Source organism: Carcharodon carcharias, chromosome 10 (assembly GCF_017639515.1).
Source record: "Carcharodon carcharias isolate sCarCar2 chromosome 10, sCarCar2.pri, whole genome shotgun sequence".
Taxonomy (NCBI): Eukaryota; Metazoa; Chordata; class Chondrichthyes; order Lamniformes; family Lamnidae; genus Carcharodon; species Carcharodon carcharias.
In genome coordinates, this window is record NC_054476.1 from 5,881,481 (window position 1) to 5,895,497 (window position 14,017).

Consider the following 14,017-nt stretch of genomic DNA (forward strand, 5'->3'; position numbering starts at 1 on the left):
TGCAAGGATATGATCGAGTAGCGAGCCAATTGAACCCTAAAGCATGACAATCTGACAACAAGATTGGGTAGCCACTTAATATTGGCAAAACCAAAAAAATTGCTTTGGTATCATAGTTCCTTACATTAGCATTACAGCCTCTAAACTTCAATTTGAACATTAGGGAGAAAAAATATCCCAATGGGTAAGAAAAATGGTGTGGCTTTTCATGCTCATCTATCAGTGCCTACATTATGGAGCAAATTGGACAGCAACTCCTGGCATCCACACATGGACAGTTAAACACAGAAATCAGGGAGTTGCTGTCTGATTTACTCAAGGTGATAATATTGTTATAACATTCAGGTGTCTCTCACCAAAACATTTGGGTGTTGGAGCGAAGTGCTAACTGTTCTGTTCAAACCGTTGCTGACAAGTTATACTAATGAGGTTTAAGATCAAATGTGCATCAAATCTTTTAGCAGAACAGCATGGCCTAGCATTAATAACTCTCTGCAGCAAAACTGAAATGGCACCTTCAATTTATCAAACTATGGGTCATAATGAGGTTACCAACGTTGAACACTGTAGGATCATAACTCTACTGTCTGTGTTCATTAAAAGTCTTTAAATGGCATCTATCTTTGATGTTTACACAGTTATATTTATGTCAGAAAAGATTCCAATAGATTGTCAACACTTACACTCGCACGCAAGAATAAACTGTTGGAGAAAAAGCCGAAGTAGCTTTTGGTATCCTATTGCGTCATGCCAACAACTGAAACTTTGGTAATCTATACAGCTTGCATTAAAAAAAAAACTTAGAGAAAGAGAGCAGGAGAATTCACTGGAAGATGATTCCCCAACATTCAATCTTCTAACCCTTATTGAAGAGCTAGCCATGCGAATCCTGAGGAGAGAAGGTTAAATGAGATTAAGGAGATTTTCTCTTTCTCAAGGTACAAAGAACCTTGCTCTTCTCTCTTCTCGCTTCGCCCATTCACTCACTTGCAGCAGTGAATTTACTGAATCAGATACTGATATCGGCTCACTCTGTACTCAGGCCACTTTATTGTCTCAATTCACCTGAGGGTTACATGACAACCCTGTAACTGGTCTCCATCTCCTCCTCTTCTAAGTGTGCGAGAGAATGCTCAACCAAGTTCACTGCAATAGATATGTAAGTTTTATAAGAGCTGTTCATAAAAAGGGGTGCTTGCTGAGCACCATGTTTTAGAACAGCCTCTGGGGACCATGCTAAACTGTATAAACTGCAAATCGGTTCGACTGTGTCTGCAGTAGCTCATTAGTCTCATGTGTGCAGTTTTAATACGATGGATCACAGAATGTAGTCCACCACAGAGCATGTGGCACTACAAGGACAGGAAGGCCGGGATTGTCCGGCCCTGTTGTGGTGGGACCTGCCGTTGCCGTGGGAGATTCGGTGGTCCTGCCAAAAGGCCTTTGACTTTCAGCGGGGCCGGACAATCCTGGTGTTGGGCGGGGCCAGAGAATTCGGCCTTAAGGGTGGTATTTAATGGAGGTGACAGGGGGGTCTTGCCACTGGCTGCAGAGCCAGCGGGATCCAGGCATCACCTCCTCTGCAGAAGGCTGGTCACATTAAGTGACAATCAGGTATTTAGGTGAGCAGCAGCGAGCCTTCCTTGAGATCAAGGATCCCGGGGCAGAACTCCGACCCACCAAGAGCTGCCGGCTATTCAGAGGCTGTAACTCTGCTTTGCCCCCTGTGTTGTGGACAATCACCTGTGGCCCAGGATCGCCAAGGGGCCCAGGCCACAGGTGAGTGATGGCAGGAGGAGGGTCGCGAGGTGGGGGTTGCAGAGGAGCAAGGGCAGGGACTGGCTCTCAGCGGACCTCCACTTCCCAATGCCAGGTCCCTTGATCAGGCTTTGAGTGCCGTTGAATAAGGGACACCAAATGCCCCCACACTCGCCCCCACCCCAGAAGCCAGCAACCAACCCAGAAAGGATTTGCTTTTCAGTCTCCCTGCATGAGGAGGCCTCCAACCACTGTCCATGAGTCCTCCTGCCCCACACTTAACTGGGACAAAGGATCCCTACCCACCACTCCCACCATGTCCACCACTGGGGGAATACCTGTGGAAGCACGAAGAGACCTTTAAGTGGGTATTAATTGTCCACCTAAGGGCCTCAACTGGTGGCAGCCAAGAAGATCGTCCATAAGACTTCCCATTACATTTAATTGGGGCAGAGTGGGGATGTCAGTGGTGTCCCACCCACCGCCCTCCTGCTTGATGAAATGCCCCCGTCACCAAACATGCCTCAGGGAGGGCATTAGACTCCATCCCTTCCCCTGCTGCCCTCCTCAACTTGACCATAGCCCTCTCTTGAATTGTAAATAAATATGCGGCTGCTTTAATCGCAGTTATTTTTTTAATTTCAGTCAGCAAAATTCACAGGGAGGTTTTTTAGCAACTCTGAGAAACAGGGTGGGACAGGCTGAAGCTGCAGTCAAATCCTCTGCGATTGGTCAGCCTTCCTGTCAATCATAACCAGTTTCTGACATCACTTTAGAAAGTTCCAAAGCGCTTTATTTTAGAGAGCAAATGATTTATTTTATGGGTTAATAATGCACAATAAAAGATTCTTCGGTATTTTCTGGAATTTCCACACAGAAACAGGTAAAAAAAAGAAGTTGCATTTATATAGCAGTTTTCACATCCTTATGACATTCCTTATTAAGCGTTTCACAGTGAATAATGTGCTATTGAAGGAAATGTCGGTAACTTCAGCAACTAATTTGCACACAGCAAGGTTCCACACATACAATGAGGTGAATAATCTGTTCTTCTGGTGTTGGTTCATGGATAAATGTAACCCAGAACGCCAAAACAATTAAAACTGGGAAACGAGAATACTGGTCTGAACTGGTCTTGTATACCTTAAAATGGAACACCAGTAAAAAACTGGGAAATGGGAGTACTGGTCCGAACTGTTTTGTTCCTTCTGGGAGGGCAGGTCGCCTGGATAACTTGCTGGTCTGCTCTCAATAAAGCTGAGAGCCTTTACAGCCCCCTGAGCAGGCAGACAGGCCCTCAACTTAAGGACTTGTCCAAAAGGCAGCACTTCTAACAACGCAGGGCTCCCTCAATCACTCGACTGAAGTGTCAGCCCAAATCAGTCAAGCTCCAACTGGTTCACAGAGACCTTTTGGTGGGTAATGTAACACAGGGGATGGCTTAAGAGCTGTGTTCTATTTTGCCTCTGCTCCCTGCCGATCTTTCCCCAGTCCTCTAGTGCTCTCTCTGTGCTCCTTCTCTCTGTGTGCTCCCCTAGTGCTTTCTCCATGCTCTCCTCTTATCTGGGCTCGTGCTTTCTCCGAGCTCTTGCTACGCTCTGCAGTGAGCAGGTGACATGCACACCTCACTGATATCTATAAAGACAGCCGGTTTCTTAAAAGCATTATTAAAACATTGTTTACATGCTGTACTTTCATATTATAGGTATTACGTAGTACCTTATAATTTAGGTTTGGGGGGGATCTGTAATTACTAATCCACTTGAAAAGGGATCCTTCAATGAAAAATATTTGAGAACCACTGGCCTAGATGACATGGTTTAAAAGCCTTGAGCCCATTAGGTTTTGACTCAAAGACGGCCACTGAGCCCAGCTGACACTTGATAATTAAATATTTCACTTATTCGCAGCTGCTGAATAAACAAATCGTATCTAAATAAGGTTGGTTAACATTTGAAGGCCACACAACCTGTTCAGATGAAGGGTACAGGTTTTCTATCCAAAGATGTTGGCTGACCTATTGAGTGTTTCCAGCATTTTCTGTTTTTTGTCATGTTTTAGCATCGCAAATGTAAACAGTCTCTGTCTCTGCTTGGCATTTTCCTGAAGTCAACCGAGGTGTGAACACGTCTCAAAACACACTGCAGATCGGCACTGAAGCTAGGATGAAAAGCTGCAGTTTATTTAATCTATAATGCCACCTTCAGGGCAGAATGATGTTGAATGTAGTCAGTCAGTTAATACCATTCTGGATAATGATGAACACATCCTACATGTGGTAAGGGATTTGCAACAGTGTACAAGATGCATTCAGGCAGTGAAATTACAGGCTGTTCCCTGTCCCACTGAAGCTTTGTACATACATTTCCAGCGCTCATTCACAAAAGAAGCCAGTTCTGAATTTATTCTGAATATCCAAATTTCCGAATGGCCAGTTCTGAATTTAATATAAAACATCACAAGGTCTGTCTGCTCATCTTGTCAATTTTTGTCCCCTGCCTCTCATGAAGGTTTTTGCTGGGCTGACTATCCTCCAATACCTCAAAGTGTCTATTATCCATGCAGTATGTGTGATAGTAAAAAAGAAACAAGAATCCTAGCTAATTTAACTTTCCCTCAACTAAAGACACCGGGAGGTCTTTTGATACAGTGGGCAGTGACCCTGCCTCTGAGACAGAAGCGTCAGGCTCAAGTCTCACTCCAGGACTTGATGGCCGTGGAAAGTCAGTTCACAATGTGGCCAAACAGTCCGATTGTCAACCTGTAAGTTATTCCAATGTGTTTGGTGGCAGCTGGTGAGATTCTCCTGGACAGCCATGCTTGATGTGGAGTGGTGCCCCTCAAGCTGGAGCCTCTGGCGCCAAGCTGACATCCTGTTCCAGGGAAAACTTGCTACTGAAACAGGCTTGAGCACCTGCTTTGTCTGCCTCATGTATTGGAAAGGATCTGAAGAGGCTGGGTTCAATTTTAGTCCTGACTAGGATCAGCTAACTCAGCAGAGACTGGGGATTGAGTGTGGGACATTCCCTGTCTGCAGAACTCTGTGACTAACTAGCTAAACACTCTGAGTCATTGGGAGAAATCCAATAACTAGCTTTCATGTCATTTGTAGCAAATCATTTCATGGGATGCCAAAACATCTTCATCAAACATGCCATGATATTTAAGCTATGGTTTCATGATCTGTTCATTTTTGGCTTGCTTCAATATGGGATTTTGATGTTCCATCTCAAACAAACTCTCTCTCCTGTGGATCCTTCGCTTTTACGGCTTTACTAATATCCTTTTTCTAATCAGGTTAGAATATCCAACATCCCTTCAGTCATAACACAGAAAATAAAGTAGAAGTCATTGAAACCCTGCAAGGCCCTGGTACTGAAGGCGCAAGATCATTATTCCAGGCATAGGGTTTATTCAGCACGGCCCCCAGAAAATGATGGCCCTAATGTTCAGACAGGGGTCAATGTTCTTCTCCAGTCAGATATCTATACAGAACACTTGCCCACTCTTTGACCCTGTTTATTCTGTTTTTGTATCCTTTAACAGTTGGGAAAACACAAACATTGATTTCCGTGGACTCTTCTGCCATCAAGATTACACAGCTCTCCTTGAGTTGACTGTGATCTGTCGTGCCTCAGCTCTGCCATTCAGCTTCTTCAGGTTTAAACTAATCTATTCCAGTTTAAAGAGCTCATCGCTCATCTCCTGCTAGGTTTATAGACTGTACTCTCGTACACTCCTGGCTTCTCAGCTTCACCCTGCTATTGTGCTTCCTCAGCAGAACTGCACTTTCTCCGGTCCAAATTCAATTTTTCTTGTGGTTTTCTCTGATTCACCGTGACTTCCACTTTTACCAATACTTTTTACAAACACCGTGTCCTGGAATGTTCCTGCTTGGACATTATGTCAAATTGTAAGCCCGGTTTCATGTTAGTCTTCCCAATGGCTACTCGTGTCAAAATTTCCCCAAGAATCTTACCGGCATTCACTAGACCATATCAAAAAAAAACAACGAAAAACTAAGCAGAAATCGAACAGCGGAATATAGACGCTGGAAATCTGAAATGAAAACAGAAAATGCTGGAAATACTCAGCAGATCAGGCAGCATCTGTGGAGAGAGAAGCAGATTAAACTTTTGAAATGTTAGCCCTATGCTTTCTTTGTAAAATAAGCAGAAATCAATGTAAACAGTTAGGGTCTGAGGATAGTGCAGAACATAGGCCACTTTCCTTTACATCCCTCTCTCATTAATGTGCTAAAAATTGAAGTTTGTAGCTATCAAACTATTAATACCCATTAAGCATAGCGTTAGAAAATGCAAGCGTGAAAATGTTTGTCATTTTGATGTCATAGACTCTAATGTCATATTCTTACACTGTAGTAACAGCAAAACACTCCAGGAAATTCCTGACCTTTATTTTGTGCTGAACTGCTTTTATTTGGTGGTGTAATAAAGGCTTTTCACTCTACAATGGACTGCTCTAATCTGCCTGACAGCTCCCATCTTGCCCTGGACATTGCTGAAAGATCTCCACTTTGCTGCAATCCATCTTCTTCCCAGGGTTCCTCACTCTGCGCCTCTAATCCTTCAAAGCTTCAACAATCTTCGTGCCTGAGTTGGAGCGGGTCCTCATTCAGAACCTCCGGATTCTGTATACTCCTTACTACCTCTTGCTCAGACCAGTTTCTTCCATCTGCATTGATACCATGGATATATGCAGACCCTTTACCCTTCTGTACCTCTTTGATTTCTACTGCTCCTAGTGCCTGGGTGTTATTGGCATGGCTCCTCTGCTGCTCCACCAGATGTGCTGGTGACATGCACCCAACAACCTGAGGCCACAATGTGAAGTAGAGTCTTAGTTCAGGGTGCAAGTGGCAAACTGGGCGCAAATTCTACTAGTTTTCATTTGCAAGGTCATTTTCCACCCAAACTCCTTGCTTGCCCAGTAAATGCGAGACCTCATGTCATGGAGTCATAGAGGTCTACAGCACAGAGAAAGGCCCTTTGGCCCATCGAGTCTGCACCGGTCCAACAAGTACCTAACTATTCTAATCCCATTTTCCAGCACTAGGCCCATAGCCTTGTATGCCATGGCATTGCAAGTGCACATCCAAATACTTCTTAAATGTTATGAGGGTTTCTGCCTCTACCACCCTTTGAGGCAGTGAGTTCCAGATTCCCACCACCCTCTGGGTGAAAAAATTCCCCCTTACATCCCCTCTAAACCTCTTGCCCCCTACTTTAAATCTATGCCCCCCGACCATTGATCCCTCCACCAAGGGGAAAAGTTCCTTCCTGCCTACTCTATCTGTGCCCCTCATAATTTTATACACCTCAATCATGTCCCCACTCAATCTCCTCTGCTCCAGGGAAAATAACCGCAGTCTATCCAATCTCTCCTCATAACTAAAACTCTCCAGCTCAGGCAACATCCTGATAAATCTCCTTTGCACTCTCTCTAGTGCAATCACATCCTTCCTATAATGTGGATTCCAGAACTGCACGCAATATTCTAGCTGTGACCTAACCAGTGTTTTACACAGTTCCAGCATAACCTTCCTGCTCTTATATTCCACACCTCGGCTAATAAAGGCAAGTATCTCATATGCCTTCTTAACCACCTTATCTACCTGTCCCGCTACCTTAAGGGACTGGTGGACATGTACACCAAGGTCCCTCTGATCCTTGGTACTTCCCAGGATCCTATCATTCATCGTGTATTCCCGTGCCTTGTTTGTCCTGCCCAAGTGCATCACCTTACATTTATCTAGACTAAATTCCATTTGCCACTGATCAGTCCATCTGACCAGCCCATCTATATCCTCCTGTAATCTAAGGCTATCCTCCCTCACTATTTACCAACCCACCAACTTTCGTGTCATCTGCGAACTTACTGATCAACCCCTCTACATACAAGTCTAAATCGTTTAAATATGCCACAAACAGCAAGGGACCCAGCACCCTGTGGCACCCCATTGGACACAGGCATCCAGTCACAAAAACACCCCTCGACCATCACCCTCTGCTCCCTGCCACTCAGCCAATTCAGGATCTAATTTGCCAAATTGCCTTTGATCCCATGGGTTCTTACCTTCATTATCAGTCTCCCATGCGGGACCTTATCAAAAGCCTTGCTGATGTCCAAGTAGACTACATCAAATGCCTTGCCCTCATCTACCACCTGGTCACCTCTTCAAAAAATTCAATCAAGTTGGTCAGATATGACCTCCCCTTAATAAAACCATGCTGACTGTCCTTTATTAATTCCTGCCTCTCCAAGTGTAGATTAATTCTGTCCCTCAGAACTGCTTCCAATAGTTTCCCCACCACTGAGGTTAGACTGACTGGCCTGTAGTTCTCTGGTTTATCCCTTCCTCCCTTCTTGAATAACAGTACCACATTGGCTGTCCTCCAGTCCTCTGGCACCTCTCCTGTGGCCAGAGAGGTAATGAAAATTATTGCCAGTGCCCCTGCTATCTCCTCCCTTCCTCACTCAACAGCCTGGGATACAGTTCATCCAGTCCTGGGGATTTATCTACTTTTAAGCCTGCCAGACCACTTAGAACCTCCTCCCTTTTGATGCTAATTTCTTTAATTACATCACAGCCCTACTGCCTGATTTCCATACCCACATCGTCCCTCTCACTTGTGAACACTGACACAAAATATTCATTTAGAACCCTACCTACGTCTTCCGGCTCCACACACAAGAGTAGGGTCCTTAATGGGCCTTATTTATCCTCTTCCTCTTAAAGTACCTGTAAAATAACTTTGGATTTTCCTTTATTTTACCCGCCAATGTTTCCTGTGAATCGGCACCATGGAGCATCGTGCCTCTTAAGTGAGATGGGACAGAGCTAATGGGGTCTCGACTATCTGGAGCAAGATGATACAAAAATCAGTCTGAAAATGTTACCATCAGAGGGAGGAGGAAGAGGAAAAAGTAAAAAAACGCTCCTTTCTTCCTGAAAAGAAATGCCTTGTAGCCTGATATTTCTGACGGATTTAATGCAAGGCAGTAATGAATGATTTCAATCTGAACATCATGCTAAATGATTTAAGGAACTGCATTGATCTAGGCGTGATTTAACACAAATTAATTTTAATCATGCAGAGACAGTGATAGCGTCTGGTATGCAGCTTATTTAAGCGGCAATGGATCATAATGCAAATTAATAATGCAAAGTTTTATGAGCAGTGACAGAGTTTGCAATCTGAGCAGTGTGCAAATTAATGTTAAAAACGCATTCATTGAATGCTAAATTAATTTGATGCTGAGCAGTGTTTGTGATGATAGCATTGTGTCGTTCTAATCATCATTAGGCGGCAGATGTTGGATGTCCAGTGAGATGTGCAGGAGCATCTGGCAGAGATCCATGAGGGCATGTATGCCATAGTCTCTGTATGGAGGAGTCCATGCAGAGCATGAACACTGCTTTGACCTTCATGGCCGAGTGCACTGCCTCCTCCATTGACAGTGTGGCAACTTTCATGGAGAGGCAGCTCAAGGGTGAGAATGAGGGGTTCCTGGGGCTGCGCTCGGACATGCAGCCCTCACACAGGTGGTCAGTGTCTGTGTCAGAGATGGATGAGGCACCCAGTATCCCAGCGAGGTGCCCGGCCATCAATGGTGAGCGGGAAGGTCCACAGTGACCTCACATTGACGCACAAGCTGCCTGTCATCTCTGCAAGCTCCTCTCAGCACCCTCTGGATGATGGCAGCTGCTCCTCCGCCAACCCCCCTCTGCCCCTCCCCCCTCCCCCACCACCCCTCACCCCGCCCCCCCCCCACCCCTCCGCCTCTCCGCCCCTCCGCCAGTGACCATGGCATCTGATGAGGCTGCGGTGACTTTTTTTAAAAATTCATTCATGGGATGTGGGCATCGCTGTCTAGGCCAGCATTTATTGCCCATCCCCAATTGCCTATGTTCAGAGCGCAGTTACAAGTCAACCACATTTGCTGTGGGTCTGGAGTCACATATAGGCCAGGCCAGGTAAGGATGGCAGATTTCCTTCCTTAAATGATATTAGTGAACCAGATGGGTTTTTAAAACAATCGGCAATGGTTTGATGGTCAACATCAGATTTTTACTGAATTCAAATTCCACCATCTGCCGGGATGGGATTTGAACCCAGGTCCCCAGAGCGTTACCCTGGTCTCTGGAATGCAAGTCCAGTGACAATACCGCTATACCTCAGCCGTGACACTGGCCGCTCCCTCCCAGGCGGGGCCAGCACAGGCTCCACTGGCCAGAGGACGACCGCCAAGGCCGGCAAGACCAACAGGACAGCAGAGTGAGCGGGCTGTCTCCAATACCGGTGCCTGCAAGCACCTGGACATAGCATTCATAAACATAAGTTAAAGGCATCATGAGCACAAGGGGAACAGATCACAGGTGATTTTATGTTCATTTATGTTCATTTATTTAATGTATACTGATCTGGGACTTCAGACCAGAGAGGTTGATGTCAATAGTCTGTACTTGTCAAAATGATTTAGATCTGGTTTTGTCACCATGGCCTGAGTATGCTTCACCTTTTTATTTCATTGGTTTTGGGAACGCCAGTGTGTAAGTCTGAACGTTAGTAGCGCTGAGAGTTATTGCTCAGGCATTGTGTGTTCTTTGTGTTCAAATGAAAGTTTCCTTTCAGACACCCGGGGTGGAGGAGGCAGCACTGGCGTGTGGTTGAAGCTGATCTTTGGCAGCCAGGCTGAAGGAGCGTTGGATCAAGGTGTCCCTGGTGTCCCTGCCTCCCTGGAGGTTACCAAGGTCTGGTTCCACACCCTCAGTGTTCTCACCATGCTCCTCTTCCAACTCACCACTGGATCCATCCTCTGTGGCCTGTGGAGCTGCGTCAAGATCCTCTTCCTCCAGTGGGTCCCCCCTTGCCAGTGTCAGATTGTGGAGAGCGCAGCATGCAACCACTATCAGTGACACTCGCTCTGGGGGGGGTATCGCAGTGCTCCCCCTGAAGGGTCCAGGCATCAGAAGCGGGTCTTGAGAAGACCTATGGCCCTCTCCACCACCGCCCTTGTGGGGCCATGACTCGTATTGTGACACTTCTCTGCCTCTGTTCTTGGGTGGCGGAGAGGCGAGCCACCTCTTCAGGGGATAACCCTTGTCACCCAGCAGCCATCTATCCAGTCGGGCTGGAGAACCAAAGGTGCTCGGCACCTGAGAGTAGCTGAGGATGTACGGGTCAGGAAGCTGCCTGGGTAACTTGCACATATTGTTTAATTATAAACAAAACTCAGGAGCTACATTTGTGCACTCACGACTCAAAACTCTGTCTTCACTCTTCAGTGTCTAACTCAAGACTCTCCCACAGAGGTAACCCGCGCTACTCTGCAATTGGGTATTAAGATCATGTGATCTTACATTACAGTATTTGTCTCAAAGGTATATTACTACATCAGATTACTACAAGACACCACCGCCCCAATGGTGCTGCCAAGCAATGAAGAGCTGCTGGATTCCATTTGGCCAAGAGCTCGCGGGGGCAGGATTCCTGTTCAGAGGGTCCTTGATCTGGGGAAAGGCCCATCGCTGCCCAGTTAAGATTGGCACTTAATGCTGCGGGCCTTCCCGAAAAGAAGCAATGTGGGGCACTCGCTGACTCTTCAGCCGGTGGCAGGGAGGGGGGGCGGTGGGGGGTGAAATCCCGTCCCCCACATTAATTCTGCCCAAAGTTTCCATATAGGATGCATATGACAGCTGTCAGGTGGATAATACAAGTGAGAATCAGGCTGAATAAAGGAAGTTCAGTGGGGAAGTGAAAAAAGAAAAAGAGCTGCAAAGAGACAGTATGAGAAGACAATGACAGCTAACATAAGAGATAATCTCAAGATCTCCTACAGGCGTATAATAAATAATCAAAGAACAGTGACAGGAGGAGTAGGGCCATTTATGGACCAAAAAGGAGATTTACACATGAAGGCAGAGCTGGGGTGCTGACTGAGTACCTTACACTTTGCTAAGGAAGGAGATGCTTCAACTGGAGAATTGTGTCCAATTCTGAGCGCCACACTTTAGAAAGGATGTGAAGGCATTGGAGAGGCTACAGAAAAGATTTACCAGAGTGGCTGCGTGGATGAGAGATTTCTGTTACAGGAATAGTTTGGCGGACCTGAGGGTGCTCTCAGAGAAAGAAGGTTGAGAGATTTGCTAGAGGTGTTCAAAATCATGAGTTCCCATTGAGGGAAGGGTTGAGAACCAAAGGTCACTGATTTAAAGTGATTGGCAAAGGAACCAGAGGCAAAATGTGGGGAAACTTTTTCACACAGCGAGTGGTTAGGACCTGGAATGCACTGGCTGAGAGTGAAGGAAGATTAAATTTCAAAAGGGAATCGGATAATTAGCTGGAGAGAAAAAAAACATTTCAGGGCCTTGGGGAAAAGGCAGGGAAGTGGGACCAGCTGAGTAACTCTTAAAGAGAGCCAGCACAGACATGATGGGCTGAATGGTCTCCTGTGCTGTAACCATTCTATGATTCTATACAAGGGTAGTTTAAACCTAATTTGGAAAGCACCAACAAATGATCTATTAGCTTGAAATTAATTCTTATTTCTTAATTCTTATCTGACAAAAACACATTGGGAAGAAAATTGATCTACATAAATAATCAGCACTTATATTTTTCCAATTCTGTTTCATCCTCAAGATAATTGTCATCAGCAATATTGAACTAAATTCTGATGTTTTAGTTAATGTATTCTTGGTATATATGTTGCTGGTACAGACCAGGATGACCCATCCACTGGCTGTATTGAACTAGATTGTCATTCTTGGCCCGAGTGCATCATGTGAAATGGAGTTGAATTGAATTAATTCAAGAGCAATAATGTTATTGTGAAGTATCTAACCTCTTCGGATGCACTGAACAATACAGAACAGTCACAGGCGCTGATTATTGTGCCCTTGTGAAGAGGCTGCAAACCACAATTCATACACACCAATTCTGTCAGAAATACCATCCCCACCTGAGCTTATGAAATAAGGGATAAACTGCTTCCTTCAGAAAGAATAAAGAGCTTTACCAATTCTGTGTGGGCAGTTTCTTTCTGACTCACCAGGCTTTAAATGGAAAGTATGCAGCCTATTCCAACACGGTGCTACTGCTCAGTCTTGGCTTGGAGAATACAAGACATTCATCTTTCATCATGCTGCACTGCCACAAGGACTAGCAGTGATTATCTGAATAATAATGAGGTACCAAAATTCTTGGTTTCTTATTTATTATCTTGTTCCTCTCCAGTGCATGTCAAGGAGTAGTTATCAAGACACTTGACAGTCGGCAACAAGGAAACTTGCTGCTTTAAATTTATCTAGTCAATTAACATAAAGCAGGGGAGGCACCAAATGGCAATTCTCAGATGCTATATTTAGTTTAAAAGATTGCTTTCTGTTATATTCTGAACGCACTTTACTTTTGATTCCTTAAATGTCTTAATTAGCTGGAAACCAGTTAATTCCCAATTACCTTCCAATTCTCATGCTCAATAGAAAGATTTCTCCCACCTTTTTGTTCCATACTCCATTTTCCTTTGCCTCAATGGTGAACAACTTTCCAATGCATCTCTTCTAATATCATTTGAGGTGACCAACCCCAGTGTGTGAATATGCAGACTAGGGTGACCCACCCACTGGCTTTTCTCTGTATTATACATTCACGCACCCACTCCCCATAAAGTTGTGGCTGGAACAAGCAGTTGAACAGTGAACATTTCATAAGGCCATTTCAATATAGGGTAAGGAAGAACATTTTAATATTTATTTGACAAAGGCATCCAGGAATTCCTTCTAGGCTTGATTGTGCCAACTCTCCATAGAACCACAGAACCATAGAACACTACAGCACAGAAAACAGGCCATTCGGCCCTTCTAGTCTGTGCCGAAATATTATTCCGCTAATCCCATTGACCTGCACCCAGTCCATAACCCTCCAGACCTCTCCCATCCATGTATCTATCCAATTTATTCTTAAAACTTAAGAGTGAGCCCGCATTTACCACGTCAGATGGTAGCTTGTTCCACACTCCCATCACTCTCTGAGTGAAGAAATTCCCCCTAATGTTCCCCTTAAACCTTTCCCCTTTCACCCTAAAGCCATGTCCTTTCATGTTTATCTCTCCTAATCTAAGTGGAAAGAGTCTACTCACATTTACTCTGTCTATACCCCTCATAATTTTGTAAACTTCTATCAAATCTCCCCTCATCCTTCTACGCTCCAAGGAATAAAATCCTAACCTGTTT